Source organism: Humulus lupulus, chromosome 3 (assembly GCF_963169125.1).
Source record: "Humulus lupulus chromosome 3, drHumLupu1.1, whole genome shotgun sequence".
NCBI lineage: Eukaryota > Viridiplantae > Streptophyta > Magnoliopsida > Rosales > Cannabaceae > Humulus > Humulus lupulus.
Genome location: NC_084795.1, coordinates 185,631,172 through 185,649,562, shown reverse-complemented (window position 1 = coordinate 185,649,562; position 18,391 = coordinate 185,631,172). Strand labels below are relative to the sequence as shown.

Here is an 18,391-nt window from a genome sequence, read left to right as displayed (position 1 = left end):
GCCGTTCTCGTTGGATGAACCATCTAGAAAGACCCTCCACGAAGCCTGGGGTGAGCTGATTTGGGGTGAGTTTTCTGCGGGATCCTCCTAGAATCCCGTGCACTCTGCCATGAAATCGGCCATGGCCTGACTTTTTATAGCAGTTCGCAGAGTGTACAGAATCTCGAACTGACTGAGTTCGATGGTCTACTTTAACAAACATCCTGATGCTTCAGGTTTTTGCAAAACCTGCCTTAAAGGTTGATCGGTCATGACGTGAATCGAGTGGGACTGGAAGTACGGCCTGAGCTTTCGCGAAGCCGTGATAAGGCAGAACGCCAATTTCTCCATCAGCGGGTATCGGGATTCAGCCCCGAGAAGTCTCTTGCTGATGTAGTAGACTGGCTTCTGAACTTGGTCCTCTTCTCGTACCAGTACGGCACTAGCTGCGTCCTCAGTGACAGCTAGGTAGAGAAAAAGGGGCTCTTCTGCCTTGGGTTTGGATAGCACGGGCGGCTCAGCCAGATGTGCCTTCAGGTCGAGGAATGCGCTTTCGCATTCTACTGTCCATTCAAACTTCTTGTTTCCTCGGAGCAGGTTGTAGAAGGGCAAACACTTATCGGTGGACTTGGAAATAAACCGGTTGAGGGCTGCCATTCTTCCTGTCAGGCCTTGGACATCTTTTTGCAACCTGGGCGAAGGAAGCTCGAGCAATGATCTGATCTTGTCGGGGTTTGCCTCGATTCCTCGTGTATTGATTATGAACCCCAGGAATTTCCTTGATGCGACTCCAAAAGTGCATTTCTATGGATTGAGCCTCATGCCATATTCCCGTAGTATCTTAAAACATTCTTCCAGGTCGGAAACATGGTTATCGGCAATCTTTGACTTGAATAGCATGTCATCAACGTACACTTCCATGTTTTTTCTGATCTGGTCTGCGAACATTCTATTTACTAGCCTTTGGTAGGTAGCTCCGGCGTTCTTAAGACCGAACGGCATGACCTTGTAACAATAGACGTTAGTCGGGGTCATGAAGCTGGTGTGTTCCTGGTCTGCCGGATTCATCGCGATCTGATTGTAGCTTGAGTACGTGTCCATAATGGACATGAGCTCGTGCCCTGCCGTGGCATCTACCAACTGATCGATCCTGGGCAATGGAAAGCAATCCTTGGGGCAGGCTTTATTCAGGCCGGAGAAGTCGATGCAGGTCCGCCATTTCCCGTTAGGCTTCGGGACCAGCACAGGGTTGGCAACCCATATTGGAAACTTGGCTTCACGGATCAAGCCGCATTTCTTGAGCCGGGCTACCTCTTCCTCTAGGGCTTCAGCTTGAGTTGTTCCTAAACTCCTTTACTTCTGGGACTTGGCGGGAACGCTCTTATCCAGATGAAGTGTATGCATGATGACACTTGGGCTGATTCCCACCATGTCCTCATGGGACCAGGAAAACACGCGCAGGTTATCTTGCAGAAACTTGGTCAGCTCCGCCTTCCTCTTGCTACAGAGGTTTTTCCTGAGCTTGACCATCCGTGATGGATTCTGCAGATCAATGTTCACTTCCTCGAGCTCCTTAATCGCCTAGAGCTCGGATCTATCCTCGCCTATTCGGGGGTCAATATCCTCACTTAAGACGACATTTTCCCCCCTCGGCGCTTTGAGGTTTTTCAATCTCAGGATCTGCTAAGGGTTCCTGAGATTCCTCTTCACCTTGAATGGCCATTGCCAGCTGCCCGGGTTTAGATTTTCCCTTCATGGAAATGCTGTAGCATTCCCTGGCAGCGAGCTGATCGCCATGGATAGTGCAGATTCCCGTCGAAGTAGGGAATTTCATCGTGAGGTGGCGAATGGACCTGACGGCCTCGAAAGCTATGAGCGTAGGTCATCCCAAAATGGCGTTGTAGGCAGCGGAGCAGTCGATGACCACGAACTCGAGGATTTTGGAGACTGTCCGAGATCCTTCACCTAGGGTGATCACCAGCTCGATAGTCCCTATCGCTGCTGATCCTTCTCCCGAAAAACCATACAACATCATGGAGGTTGCCTTCAACTCGACGATAGTCAAACCCATCTTCTCTAAGGTGGATCGGAATAGGAGGTTCACCGAACTCCCGTTGTCTATCAGTACCCTCCTTACTCTCCGATTGGCGAGCTGGACTGCTACGACCAGAGGATCATTGTGAGGGAACTGGACATGGCCCGCATCTTCCTCCGTAAAAATGATTGGTTGCCTCTCCAATCGCTGCTGCTTTGACTGACGCTGCTCCGGGATGAACTCCACTCCGTTATGAGCCTTTAGTTCATTCACGTATCTCTTCTGGGCACCTCTGCTCGTGCTAGCCATGTGCGGACCTCCAGAGATGGTGGATATCTCTCCTCCTACCACAAGAGGAGGTACATCCTGGTCTACCCGAGACCCGGGCTGACTGGCCGGGACTTTAGGGGCAGGTCGACTTGCTGGAACCCTGTTCCGTGCATATTGAGCCAAGGGGCCGGCTCGAATGAGAGTCTCGATCTCATCCTTTAGATGTCTACAATCGTCGGTATTGTGGCCAACATCGTTATGAAAACGGCAAAACTTGGAAGCGTCTCTCTTCCCCTTGTGGTGCTTTAATGGCTCCGGCCTCTTCCAGGGGACTCGAGTAGAGTTGGCTAGGAAGATATTCTCCCTAGACTGGGTGAGCTCGGTATAAGTCGCGAAGACGGGTTTAAACTTGTCTATGGACTTATTCTGCTTTCGACCGTGTTGGCTGCCTTCACCATTCCCCTTTCTTTTGCCTCCTCCGAGCTGGTTGTTCTGTGTGACGTTTTGGGTCGCTGCCACGACCTCCGTCCCCACTCCAGCGGTCTGTTTGGGGGCCTGGCTGGTTCCCGCAGCTGAGGCTTCGACCTCCTCCAAGTTAATCCATTCTTGGGCCCTGTTAAGGAATTCGTTAACCGAGCTGACTCCCTTCCTTTGTATATCCTTCCAGAGATCTCCTCCAACGAGGATTCCAGTTCTCATGGCCATGAGCTTGGAGCTATCATCTGCGTCTCTGGCTCGAGCAGCGACGTTCGCAAATCTGTTCAGGTAGGCCTTCAGAGTCTCACCGGGCTGCTGCCTCACGTTAGCCAGGGAGTCGGCTTGAACGCGGGCGGCCTGGGAGGCTCGGAATGCCTTTTTGAAATCTGCCGAGAAAGTCTTCCAGAAGCTGATTGACTGATTTTTACCTTGTTTGAACCACTGCCTGGCAGGTCCAATCAGTGTGGAAGGGAAGATTAAACATCTCAGCTCGGGGCCAATGTTATGGGCCATCATGAGGGTGTTGAACATCCCTAGATGGTCCGATGGGTCTCCATCCCCATTGAACTTTGACAAGTGAGGCATACGAAAACCAGATGGGTACGCCGTTGCTGCAATACTGGGGGCGAAGAATTCCATCTCGTCCCCTAAATTGTACTCATCTTTTTCTTTCTCCGTCAGGAGCTTCCTCATCAGCTCCTCCATCTGAGTTAGGCGTTCGAGGGTTTGGTCCTGGTGTCCTTGGTTATTCCGGGGCTATTCAATAGCTCCGGATCCATTGTACATATTTGGTGGGTTATTGCCCCTCCTATCTTGAGATAGGTTATTTGGGGCATTCCCTCTGTTACGTACCTCGGACAGGGCCCCCCCTGAGTGAGCGTGGCTATCTCCTCCCACCTGCTCCCCTTTATGGGAGTTGAGGCGATCACGAAGGTCGCCTCCTTGGGTGACTCAAGGACTTTGCGCTGAACTCAAACGCTGGCGCAGGTCTCCCCCAGAGAGATCACTCCGGCGACTGCCGGTCCAGTGGCTCTTGCTAGATAGGCTTGGAGTCCGCCTTTGGTGGTGAGGACCTGGGCTTTCCCCTAGCGCCCTGCTACGCCGGGAAGGTCCAGCTGATGGCGGATCTCTCCTGCTATTTCCGTAGGCAGGAATATCTCGAACTGGTCGAGGAGGAGACGGATACCTGATCGGAGACAAAGGATGCCTGACTGGAGAGGCGATCCTGGTTCCGTCAGGTCGGATTAGATTCGCTGGCGGCCTTTCGGCCCTGCCAACCCGCTGGTCCCACTCCTGGCAATCTGGACGAGGCGCAGGACGGTTGTTGGGGACGGGCTGATGCTGTGAGCCCTCCCCGGATCTCCTTCGGGAATTTCCTCGAGCTCTCCTGGGCGCGCTCGAGGATGGTTGGGAGCTAGGAGTCGACGTTCTAACCGAACGGCTGTATTGCTGTTGTTCGGCTCTAGGCATTCCTCTGAAGTCTGCCTCTCGATGGTGTGATGAAGGAGTGGAGTTGGGCGTCGAGAGTCTGTCTGAACGGCTACGCCTGGACCGATTACCCTGGCGAAACTTAGAAGCCTCACCTTGCCTCTCTCCAACGTTAACGTCGGTTGTGAGAGGGGGTAGTCGGGCCAGCACATCCTTGATTTGCTGACTAGCTATTGCTAGCTGGCTCCTCAGCTGAGCATTCTCCATTTCCACCATAGTGTAATAACATGGGTTCGGGTTAGGCGGCCGAGGCGCCGAACTTCTGGTGTCGTCTTGGCCCGCCGGCTGTTTTCTTGGCCGCTGCTGGACTTTAGGAACTTGTTCACCAGGGGTGGCAGTATGATGAGCCTCCTGCCAATCATGTTGCTCTGCCTTGTTACCGTGCCTGGATCGAGTTGTCACCATAGCTGGATGTTTGCGACAGCACTGAATCAGACTTGCTCTCAACGAAAGCACCAAACTGTTGACGCGGTTCTTCGCGAACAGGTAATTTAAGAAAGGAAGAGAAAGGGATTAGTGCTAATAATGAACCGAAACAGATATATGATCTTAGGAAATGGAAAGGTGACTCAAGACATGATTTTTAAGTGGTTCAAAGGTTAAAATCCTTCTACTCCACTAGTCAATATTATTGCTCTATTCTGGGTATATGATTACAGGATATTTCTTACAAGAGATCATCCAACCCCTATCAACTCCCCGAGTTTCCATATTTATAGGAGAAGGCACCTGGGAGTTGGTAAGAAGGTCATCCCGTGACCTTCTTACCTATCATATCAACTCTGTGACATTCATGATTAATTCCTAAACCTGACACATAAGTGTGGTCAAATCGATAGGTAAGGAGATAATGGGCCTCACGGCCCAACCCAGTCGTGGGTGTCTGAATACGCACGTTCCTACTGCGTGTCCGAAAAGTCAGGGGCATATCAGACACGTGATGTCTGATATATGCACGTTTACCTTGCGTGTGTTGACTTTACAAAGGGTCATAGCCTCTATATTCAGCTCGTACCATGAGCTGGATACTTAACTCGACCCTCGGCCTTCAGAGTCCAGGCTCAAGTCTTGGGCAATCTTGGCGAACCCTTGGGTTTCCTCGAGCTAAGGAGGTACGACCTTATGACGGAAGCTCCGGTCTTGGGGATGTCCACGAGATAATCATGATTAGGCTGCAGCTCAGCTTGCTAATCAGCCCGTGGGAAAATCAGGGTGTACAATAATAATAACTCCAAAGAACCTAATCAAATTATAGAGCCTTAGAGGGGACTCCTAAAATGGTTGATGAGCAACCTTTATTGCCTAGAAAGAAGCCAGAGACTTAAAGAATTGTCTAACCACACTTGGGAATTTGTTGACCTTGCATAAGAGTCCTAAATATTTGGGTACAAATGAGTATTTAAAAGAAAAGATCATACCACTGTTATGACTGGTTAAGTACATCGTAAAATTTGTTAAGCATGAAGAGGTGCAAAAAGCATAACGATTTCACTAAAGTCAACATGTGAGAGTTGACTCTCGGTATAGGCATTTATAAATCATCTTTTTGGGTCCAAAGTGTTTCTTCGGAGTATATTAGATTACCCAAAACGTTTGGGAGCATTTGGCTATGTTTTTAGACAAATTTTTGAGTGCCAAGTCAATGGCATCGATGATGCATCGCCTCTAGGAGGCGACAGAGGTGACATATCTTTTGCCTTTGAAAGAGGTACCTAGGGGACGTGTCACCTACGATGTTTGTAAGAATTCATATAGTGACGTGTTTTGGCTCCAAAATTCAAATTAAAACGCTCCAGTCTCATTGGTTGACTCTAATGAAGTTCCTATACTATTAAAAGGGTTCATTTGAGTTAATTGGTATCTTGATCACTCACCTGTCTCTCTCTCTCTCTTGCTCTCAAGATTACTAGTTTTCTCCAAAATATTCATCAAGAAAGCTTGACATGTATGAAGATCCAAGGCTTGTTAATCCCAATCTCATTCCATTATTGTAGCATCAAGCAATGTACTTTTGGAGAGGTTGATACCATACTTGTTATCAAAGTTAGAAGAAATGTAGATTGGTATGCCTTAGGTCAAGCTCATTATGTTGAGAAAATGCTTGACAAGTTTGGTCATCTTAATATCAAAGAGGCAAACACACCCTTGAAAAGAATGAAGGGAGAATGGTGGCTCGACTAGGGTATGCAAGTGCAATTGGTAGTTTGATGTATGTCGCACATTGTACTGGAGCGAACATTTCATTTCCCATTAGTAAGCTAAGTACGTTTACTAGCAACCCAAGTACCATAAATTTGAAGGTCGTGAAAAAAGTATTTGGATACCTTAAAATGACCAAAGAGTTATGCCTCCAATATTCTAAGTTTCCTAAGATACTTGAGGGATATTCTCACACAAGTATGATATCTAGTGTAGGAGATAGTCTCTCCACAATCAGTTGGTTGTTTACCCTTGGTGGGGTTGTCGTTTCTTGGGGATCTAAGAAACAAACATGTAACCATGGAGTCCGAGTTTGTAGTTCTAAAGGCAACCAGCAAAGAGGCTGAGTGGCTAAGAGATCTCATAATGTAGATATAGAAACCGCAGTTGATGTATCGATGATTTCGATACATTGTTATAATCAAGCCACATTGATTAGAGCTTACAACAAGATATATAATTGGAAGCCTACACATATAATTCTAAAACATGACTATGTGAGGGAATTGATTGAGAAGAGTATCGTATCAATTTCATATGTGAAATCTTGTGAGACCTTAGCGGATCTATTTACCACATCTCTTGGGAGAGATTTGGTGAGTTCCACAAATAGAGGGATGCGACTAAAACTCCTTTATCAATAGATTCCCCGATGATGGAAACTCAACTCAAAACTTGTATACATCAAATGAAGAGTTTAATGGGTAAGAACAAGTTATTGATAAGGGAATAGTTTGAACATTAACAACTTAAAAGTCCCATCAAGGGTGAACTAGTGTTTGTTTCTATCATACATGAGGGTTAAGCCATAGTCTTTAATGAAATTCTGTTGAAGAGCAACAAGCATCTCTAAAGATAGCAAAGATGCTATAAGAATTTTACCTATGTAAACCTAGAGGTGGTGCCGCCGCTCAAGAGAGTAGGAGTTTTTCTCTCCGGATTGTTCATGAATGGATCAATCATAAGGCCATAAAAGTGCTAAGCATAAAAAGAGGGAAATACATGAGTAATCAGATAGAGGTATGTGAGATATTACTGGTTTTATCACTAAAAATGATGGATTCAATCATTTAAGGATACCTTAGCATTTTAGTAGAAGCTTTGTAGTGTTTTCACTAAGATAAAGTTCAAACTCAAAAAGATAATTTATTTTAGAATAAATGGCAGCTAAAATACTCAATGTTTTTAAAATGTTGCACTTTTATGCCCAATCTTTTTTTTGGCAATAAATATACTCAATTTCTTCATAATGTTGCACTTTTATACCCAAGAGTGAGAATTTTGACAGAGTTTTCTTACCTCTAATACTCATAGAAAATCACTTAAGATTCTATTTATAGGCAAATACTAGGGAAACCAAAATAGGGTTGTCACCATTTCTTATTTAATTGTTTAATTAAATAAAAAGTGTATAATTGGAGAAATTACTTGCTCACCATGCACACACATGACAGGCCATATAGAGGTGTATATGCAATTTTTATTTTTCAATTTTGTTTCCAAAATTACCCAAAATCAATACCTTATTTATTTATTTTAAACAATAATTAATTAAATACTTTTTCAAAATAACTATTTATATTTTTAACCTTAATTTATTTTATTTTACTAATTTTAATACTAACTTATTAATTTCAACAAAATTGCCCAATTGTCTATAAAACTCTATTTTGAGAATTTCAAAAGAAATCCTCAAACTTTCTCTTATTTCTAATTCTCACTTAATATCAATAAATAAGTCACCATTATTTATTTATGTTGACCCAATCAACTCGATATTACTAATTGATAATTAAATCAATTATTTGAAACTATTACATCTAAGTTTACTAGAGACGGCATGGGGACCATGGATCAATCAATGAAAGCTAAAATAAGTTCCCGTGAATTTGTTTATTGTAATATATTATCTCACAACATATTAATTCCTTGTTACTACACTATAGACTTAGAATTGAACTACTAGTTCATAGAACATATTTTCCAAACCACAAATATGTTATCCATTGTTATAACCATCACATTCAATCAATCTTCTATCGATGAGTTACTAATGGGCCAGGTGAAAATTATCGTTTTACCCCTCATCAGTATTAAGATCGACTTGAGCTATGGTAAACATTGTGACAATGATTAAATTCGATAATAAAGATACTTATTTATCTATTAGTAATCGATATCCATCCTAGTCTGATGTAACCAATACATCCTGTTGTAGAGTCCAAGAACCTTACTTAGCCAGTTAGATAGTAGTAGTAATAGTACTAGCTAGTAGTAGTTGTAGTATGATTAAAACTGTGGATTTTGGTTCAAGCTGGAACTTAGTTGGACACTCGTAGTAACACTTGTAGATTTTATAAGTTTAACCTATAGTTTAAGAGTATTAATTATAACCTAAGGTTTGATTAATATGACTGATTATAAAGAAGATATTTATTATACTATAAGGTTTAGATAGACCCAATAAGATAATAACACTTGTCATGTGTCTGTCTAATGAGAAATTAGGTATTTTTGAGGAATAGTTTATTAAGAATAATATTTGAAAATCCTAGAGTCTACCAATAGCTTTGAAATCGTTAAAGGACTTAGTCAAGGCTGTTTACTCAATTCAAATTAGGCTTAAAAAGTGTAATTACGTGTATAATATTTCAGCGTATGCCGATATATCGCAGCTCTTAGGGGCGATATATCGCCACACGGGGATATGAAAAACATGTAACTTCACACGACCACCTCGAAAAGCCTCGGGAATATGAGCCCAGGCGATATATCCCTATGGTAGGCGATATATCGGCTCTAGGGCTGCATTTTCAAATGAATTTGAAACCAAGCTCATTTTATTCCATAAACCACTTGATAAGCCAGAATCTTTTTGACCGAGTCTTCAGCCTATGTTGAACGATTATTCAAATGTTTTTAAATTAAAAAGCCATTAATTTATTCAAGCTAAATGAAGATCTTTTCATTCTTGAACTCTACAAATAGGACCTAGCACCCAGCCATTTCTTCATTCTTCAAGCTGAGTTCAGAGCCTACAAGTTGCTAGGATTACTTTAGAGTGTTAAACACTTGGGGTTGGGGTTATAAGCTTTATCATTATAAGCTTATCAAACACTTGGGAAGTAAGGTTCATAGTGTGTATTTCGATTTCGAGGTGTAGTTCGGGTATAACATTTTCAAAGGCATTCCAAATTCTAGTTCCTTTCTGTATTGTTTCATTACTTCTTATAGTTTTTCTCTACTCAAATCCAAACTCAGTATTCTTTATTCTTGGTTAGGCATCTAGGTTCTTTGAACTTGAGGTTCTTGCTGGTAAGTATCTTCCCGATGGTTTAGTTCATTCTTTTCATCTATTTTCTTTTAGAATACTCACCTCTCTATTAATGGTTTTTAGGAGTGTTCCAAAATCCCGACCTTGTTCTCATCATCCCGATATTTTGGTAAGGAAAATAGGATAGTTCTTATGTGATATGTGCTATGTTTATGTGTTATGATATATGCATGTTTTGGGGCTTGTAGTTGTTATATAACAAACCCTAACACTTTTATGTTTTGGGCTTATAGTTGTTATATAGCAAACCCCAACATTTTTATGTTTTTGGGGCTTATAGTTGCTTAACTAGCAAACCTCATTGTAGTTTGAGCCTTATAGTAGCTTAGTTAGCAAACCCCAATAGTTACCATGTACATGGGATATAATTATGATATATGTGTTATAGTATATGATATATGTTCATAGTGTATGTGTATGATTATGTTTCATGCTTGTAGTAGATTTTCCTTGCTGGGTATTAGGCTCATTCCTTTATGTTTTATATGTGCAGGAAAATAGTTATGGCGGCGGGAACGTTCTTGGCAGCTTGGGAATGTGTATTGAGGGAGAATGGAATCGGTGGACTGCATGAACGATTCGAGGATGAAGTTGTTTCTAGCCATTGAAAATTATGCTTTACATGTATTTTCCGCACTTTTTTTTTATAATGAAATTTAAGATTTAAAGTTATGATTATTTTAACTAATTATTCAAAACAATGGGATCCCATATCCTAAATGAATTTTCATGTATTTAACCTTTGCTTTACACTTTATAATAAAGTTATGGTTATTTCATATGTATGTTTCTTAAGATTAGTGCTGTGTATAGTAGTTATTAATGGTCCAAAGCCTAGAATAAGTTGGGTTGTTATAGTTGGTATCAGAGCAAACGATTCATCCACATGAAGTTCTTCTCAATACACACACTCAAAGCTTCGAATCTGACTGCCAAGTAAGTATTTAAGTTATAGTTATTATGTTTATATGTATAGCTAACGATTTTAGTCTTTATGTTTTCAGTTAAGAATGAACGGAGCATTAACTTATGAGGATATCCAAGCCATTAAGGCTTTAAAAATAATTAGAGAATTGAGAAACACCGTAAGAGTACTAGAAAGAACCACTCGGAGGCTACTTTTGTTCCACAGAGAAATAGGTCACCTCCATGAATCTAAGCATATCATGATGAGAGCGACGGAGCAATACGTTTTAGTAATTATACTATTTAGAGATTATCATACTGTAATTGCAGCCTTAGAGGAAATATGGGAGACAATGGATGATGAAGATGAATTGCCGGTAGCAATAAGATATTCTTTTCTCTTAATTAGGTTCACTTCAAAAATGGAATTTCAGTTTACAAATTAGCAAAATCATAGAATTTTTACGAACCTTCCTCGAGGGCATTTTGAGGCACATGATAATGAGGACTATGAGGAGTTAAATGATGATATCCTAGACGAAGGATCGGATATAGAAGATCCCGATTTTTAGAATAATTAGTTTCATTGTTTGTTTTAATTTATTATTTGTTTTCTTTTACGGTTGTAAATAGTGAAAACTTTCTTTTCCAAATTAATATCATGGTTATTTTTTTATCATGTATGAGTTTGATTTTCTTTTGCAATCATACTAAATAATAAATAATGACTATGTTCGGTGAGGGTGGATGCAAATCAATGAACCAAGTTTCTATATTGAGAGTTAGGGGGCCATAGTAGTGGGAACGATTTTACTGATCCCAACCCTCCCTCAATATGGTTATCTTTGGAACAAAGATGAGTTTCGAGCCTCAGAATTTAGTCATATAGGATGATTAGAAACAGACTTAGAAAATAATAAAGATGGCTTATTTTTCTAAAGTATAGAAACCCACTCTAATAATAAAGAAGAATTATATAATTTTCATAAGAAGTCATAATTAATAGGTCTGAGTCATGTTTGTTTAGATTAAGTTTTTTCCTTAGAACCTATTAGGGTAAAGTTCTCACATGTTTCTCTCAACTGTTAGAACTCTGATGCGATGTCGCTCCGAAGGACTGCTCGCACCAACGAAAATGCTTCCAACGCTGCTCCGGTGAACAATGAAGCCCCTCTGGTTTGTGCTGCTGCCAGCCGCAATGCGCCGCCGACACAGCCAGTTGACAACACTACAGAGATCGCTAGACTATGACAACAAGTCGAGGAACTATTGCAGCAACAGTGACAACAGGCTCAGCCCCAGACTCAGCCTCCATCGCCGCCGCAGCAAATGGCCTCAGCACCCCAACAAGTTGGTCCATATGGGGGATGGCCAGTGGCGAATTATGCGCTGTATCTAATACATCACATAGAGCCAACTTATGAGCAGTTCCGTAAGCAACACGTTCCGAACTTTGAAGGGACTACAGACCCCTTCGAGGCAGAACAGTGGCTAAGAAACGTGGAGCTAATCTTGACCCACGTGAATTTAGGCAACGCGGACCGCATATCCTGCATTTCGTCTTTACTAAAAAAGGATGCCAGGATATGGTGGGATTTAGTCCAGCAGACGCATGATGTTGCCACTATGACTTGGACCCGATTTGTGGAGCTGTTCCACAAGAAGTACTATAATTCGGCTGTACTCGCTTCAAGAGTTGAGGAGTTTGCTGGCTTGAAGCAAGAGAGTTTATCAGTGGCAGAATATGCTTGGCAGTTCGATCGATTGGCCATGTTCGCACCGAAAATGGTTCCAATTGACTATCGGAGGGTGTCTATGTTCATTAGAGGACTTTGACCAAAGATCGAGTTAGGGGTTAAGCTAGAAAACCCAAGAAATACTACTTATGCCGACGTTCTAGAGACAACAATAGAAGTAGAAAGCCTGCAGGCTAACGTTAGTAAAGAAGAAGCCAGTAAGCCTGAGCCTAGACAGCAGGGTCAATCTCAGACAAGTCGGAACAACAACCACAACAACAACAATCAGTCTAGCAACAAAAACAACAATGGTCAGAAAAGAAGGCATCCTGACAATAAGCAGTCTGACAGCGATAAAATGGCACAGACAAATAATGGAAGTAGTAGGTCGGGTTATGTAGAATACCCGCCATTTTCTAAGTGCCAAAGGAAACATCCTGAGGAATGCCGGGAAAATACCAAAGGATGTTACAACTGTGGTCAAGAGGGACACCGAAAGAAAGAATGTCCTTAGGTCAAGTCAGAGGGGAAAAAGGAAGAAAAGATGGTTCCTGCTAGGGTTTTTGCCTTAACCCAAGGAGAGGATGATGCTAGAAATAAGGTGGTCACAGGTCAGGTTTCTATCCACTATAATATATGTTATGTATTATTTGATTCGGGAGCCACTCATTCGTATATCTCGTTAGGAATGATAGAAAAACTAGACAAACCTTGTATGTACACTAAACTCCTATATATATTTATAGAGTATATTTCTGTTAATTAATGTTTGTATCGATTTATCTGTAAGTATTTTAGGTTGAGTACTTGTGATGGTCTTGCTTGCTTTCTTGAAGTAATATTCAGTGAGATATAAGAGTAATTGTTTATGAATGACTAAATTTGATTCTTGGCATTGAATCCTTTCTTAATTTGGCAATGAATAAATGAATAATTGACTTGTGAAATTAAAGACCAAGAAAATCAAACATTGTAATACATTTTTATTCTAAGTAATTAGTTTCTTTGTTGCTGCAGCCATTAAAATTTAAAATATCATGTCTAGACATTCCTTTGATGTGATAAACAGAGTTTTTATTAATTTTAGATTATATGTTTTTGATATTTAACTGAGTTTTTGACTGTTGTTATATTTTTAATTGCTTCAATTTAGACTACTGGTTGTTAAATTAATATATTTTTATGCTATTACTTGGGGACAGGAGATATATTGAGTTAAAGGAAATGTTTGTCTTAGTTGATGATATATTATTAAGGAAATATATATAGAACAGTACTCTTTTCATATCTATACTTAATAAAACTATGATGTAATTTGTTTACATGCATGTTTAATTAGTTACACACAAATATATATATATATATATATATACATATGAGAGAGACTATTAATTGAGAGAAAGAGTACTCTTTTCATATCTATCATTCTGGAGCTCTCTTTTTGTTCCCGTGGTTGACTACCACCTTATATAACCAAATTTTATTGAGACCATGTTTTGTGGCAAATGTGTACAAGTGCAAGCTGGTGTCTTAATAGAAAGAAAGCTATTGTTCTTCATGGCTCTTACAGATTATTTTGTCTAACAGTGTCATATAAGTTTTCACTTGCAGCACATTGTTTGCTTTATTTCCTTTTTTTCTTTGTTTCTTTCTTCTCGTTTGGTCTCTTCTACTTTCTTGTTTGTCTTATAGGCATCCTTTCTTAATTTGGTACATGTTGATTCTTTCAAAGTTGTAAATGTTAGTTTAAAGTCATGTATATATTAAGATCATACAAACATAAATATATATTATATATATGCATGATCTCACCATATGTTGTATAGAGCTTAGTTAAGCACATATTAAGATATCATAAAATAATTTACTTAAAAAATGATGTAGGCATTTTATTTTTGAAGAATGAGATGATCATTCAAATATTATACTTTCATCAAAACCAAATATATATATATATATATATTTATATATTGTACTGCCGTGTTTGGTTTGGTGAGTAAGAAATGACAACAAAAAGAGGGATTATCAATTAGTAACATCATTTGACTGCTTATTATTTTTCTATTTGTTGTTAGGAGTAGCTACTGGAGCTTGTTATGTTTGGTGTCGTTGGAGCTTCCTGTTTGTGTTGTTTAAGACTTAAATTTGTTGTTTTTTTTATGTGTTTCTGGAGGCTCTGGAACTTGCTTAAATATGCTTACTGGTGTGGTGAAGAGTTTGTTGCTTGCTGATTTTTTTAGACTTAAGCAGCTTGAATAATGTGTCATAACATTGGACTTTTTTTTGTTGAATGGATCATAACATTTGACTTGGATTTTGCTTATTTTGTTGTTGGAGGTTTAAATTTAAAAGAATGTTCCATTTCAATATTTCTACAGTATGTTTTGAGCTGATGGTACTCAGTTCCTCATATATCCCATGCCTCATGTGATCAAAAGTATGTTACATAATTATACACTGCCATTGCTATCTAATCTAATTGGTTTTCTACTTTCAGATTGATTTTTAAACTCTTCTTCCTTTGGTTTTGAGCAGATAATAAGTCAGCATGGATGACCGATGAAGAATTTGCAAGAGAGATGTTGGCTAGAGTGAACCCTGTCGTCATTCGTTGTCTCCAAGTACTAACTTTTTCTTTCCTATAAATATCTTCAAAGTGGTCTAATGCAAGTTTCTTTAAAGCTTCATCTTTGATGATCTTACTTGTGATTTAACTACAGGAATTCCCACCAACCAGCTAGCTTGACTCTTCAATCTATGGTAATCAAACTAGTACAATCACTGAAGAACACATAAGCAACAAATTGGATGGGAAATCAGTGTATGAGGTGATCAATTTTCCTATCTTTGTTTTTCTCGAGTATATATGTATATAATAAATGTGTAGGCCATGATGACTAAAGTCTTGCTTTTAATCAGGCCCTTTATGAAAACAAGCTTTATATATTGGTTCACCATGATACTTTTATGCCATTCATGAGGCGAATCAACGACACAATTTCATCAAAAACTTATGCCACTAGAACACTTCTGTTTTTAACCAATGAAGGCACCTTGAGGCCTCTAGAAATTGAACTAAGCCTGCCACATCCAAATGGTGATGAATTAGGCGTTGTTAGCAAAGTTATTACACCAGCCCAACAAGGCGTAGAAAGTACCGTTTGGCAACTTGCTAAAGCTTATGCCGTTGTTAATGACTATTGTCATCACCAACTAGTTAGCCATTGGTATATCTCTGTCAGAAAAACTAGATCATATAACTTTAGTTTATGTTTTGTGATGGTTCTAAATATTAATTCAATTTTCATTGGTCATATAGGTTGAACACTCGTGCAATAGTGAGCCAGTTGTGCTAGCTACAAATAGGCAGCTTAGTGTGTTACACCCAATTTACAAACTGTTGCACCCTCACTTCCATGACAACATGAATGTCAATTCACTTGCTAGACAACTTCTTGTAAATGGTGGGGGTATTATTGAGTCTGTGGTATGTCCCAAAAAATATTATCTTCAGCTGCTTATAAGAACTGGAATTTAGTTGAACAGGCGCACCCAGCTGATCTCATCAAGAGGTATTAATTCTTTCAAAGGGGTGGCAGAAAAATGGAAAATAATGTCTTATATATTTTGTTTTATGTTTCAGAGGGGTGGCAGTGAAGGATCCAAGTTCACCACATGGCCTTTGCCTACTGATAGAGGACTATCCACATGCTGTCGATGGACTTGAAAACTGGGCTGCAATAAAACAATGGGTTCAAGAGTATTGTTCTTACTACTGCAAAACTGATGAAGTTGTTCAAAAAGACAAAGAACTCCAAGCATGGTGGAAGGAGCTCAAAGAGGTCGGTCATGGTGACTTAAGAGACAAGTCATGGTGGCCTAGTATGCAGACCCATGAAGAGTTAATATTAGCTTTGCTGGTCTATGAAGAATTCATACTTCATTTTCTTTGTCATGCTTAGTAACTTGGATTGTTCGATGTGTTTCTTTTCTACAATTGTTAATGTTGTAGATATTCAAGTTAAAGTATCTTAACTGCAGATATCAACAATCTATCAAGGCATGAAAATAACAATTACAAGAGAAACCACTAGAGTTATTCATAGTAAAACAAGACATAATTAGAAGAATGAGTTGACATTATTCAATGGTGGCACAACTTAAGTAGTTAAATGTTTGATATAAAATGATATTGATTAATTACTTTGCATTACTTTTATTATTGTTGTTGCAGCTTATGGTTCTTTCAGCCTTGTAGAGGTCTCTGCAGTTAAGCTTATTCTTGGTATGGAACTTATTTCTTTTAACCATGGTTTTGTGTGACATCCATTTATTATTAATGTGAACATGTAATTTTGGATCTTTTACTATCTTAAAAATTTAGGGAATTCATTTAAGAATTCTTAAAAAAAAGTAAAAACGAGTTCTATTATTATTAATTTTTAATTTTGAAATAATAGATCTAACTTCCACGTGCTCATCAAGGGATCTTAATTTCTACATTTCCTTATTATATTGAGATTTCAGTGTGTTTATCTCATTAGTCTAGGAATTCCAATTTTTATTTTTGTATTATGTGGTGTGTTATGCTACTCTCTAAGCTGGATTAATTTTGACACATTTTAATTAAACCAACATTCATAAGGCAATTTTTGAAAAAATCATTTCCTCAAATTACTACAAAAGCATAGAACAATTGGTTACTGTGATTTTTTTTTCTACAATGAGTTTTTGGTTTCAATAAATTTGATTGAATATTAATGATTTTGTTGAATATGTGTTTCTTTGAATGTGGTGTTTTATTACTTGTGATTTATTTGTGAGAGTGAAAGTGTTTATAAAATATCCATTTTAGCTATACATAAAATGACTTATATAGTTGAATTATTTGTAACATCTAATTTATGCTTCGTGTTTAATATAGATAAGTTGAGAAACAAAATCTTGTATTGAAGATTGGTTTGGGCATAAAAGAATAAAATTGGCATTCTTTTGGTAAGTTTACTAGACTATGAATTTACTTTGATTTTATTTAAGGTGCACATTATGTATTGTTTTGGGAATTTTACTTTGAATACTTGATTATATTATGTATTGTTTTGGGAATTTTCTGCCTGCAGGAAGTTTTTATACAATATATAGGGGAGATGGTGCTTAATTATTAAACTAATTAATGATCATTATGTTGATATGTTGTAATTGAACATGGGTCCTGAGAATTTTATGTGTGCAAGAAGGTTTTAGTCAAACTTATAGGTAAGGTTTCGCCCAAATTTTCAAAAAATGGGTAGGAGATGGATGGCGAAAGATAGGTTATCAAAAGAATATGAAGATGGAGTGGAGAGTTTTATACAAATAGCCTTGAAAAATACAGTGGATCCTAAGAGAGTTCATTGTCCATGTCATAAGTGTTTTAATTTGAAAAAATTGGATATATGGTTATTTGATATGGAAATAAAAAATTAATATGCTCTTCATATTGATGTATATATAGTTTCTCTTCACACATTAAGCGAAAGACAGGAAGGAATGAAAAAAATTACAAGTGGAAAATAGTCAATTGCCCTCGTCAAACATCGTCAGTAGAGTGCAGCTTTTATATCATAAGGATGATGAAAGACTATTGCTTGAATGAGACACCCATGCGATGGCTAACTAGTAATGTAAGTGTATTTATAATTATTGAACTACAGTTCTATTGAATTTAATTTCTGACTTAGTTTTTTATTTTGTGTTTTGTAGTGTGGTGGGAAGAATACATATACACTTGGCGAAATTGATGAAACTCAAAATGAATGGGCAGCCAAGCTTCTTGAGCGGGTGAGTCATAACTAGAGTAACTTTTGAAATTAGAATTAAAAAATATACTAATTGTAGTTTTTAGTTAGCACTTACATAGTTATTGCAAGTGTATAGTTTGATCTTGTAATTTTTAGATTTGGAACATACTGAGTTCTATTGATTTTG

At 39.0% G+C, this 18,391-nt stretch overlaps 1 pseudogene; it reads left to right on the top strand.

The window, feature by feature from the left end:
* Positions 1 to 14,218: 14,218 nt before the first annotated feature.
* On the top strand, positions 14,219 to 16,627 carry LOC133823329 (probable linoleate 9S-lipoxygenase 5; annotated as a pseudogene).
* The last annotated feature ends 1,764 nt before the right edge of the window (positions 16,628 to 18,391 follow it).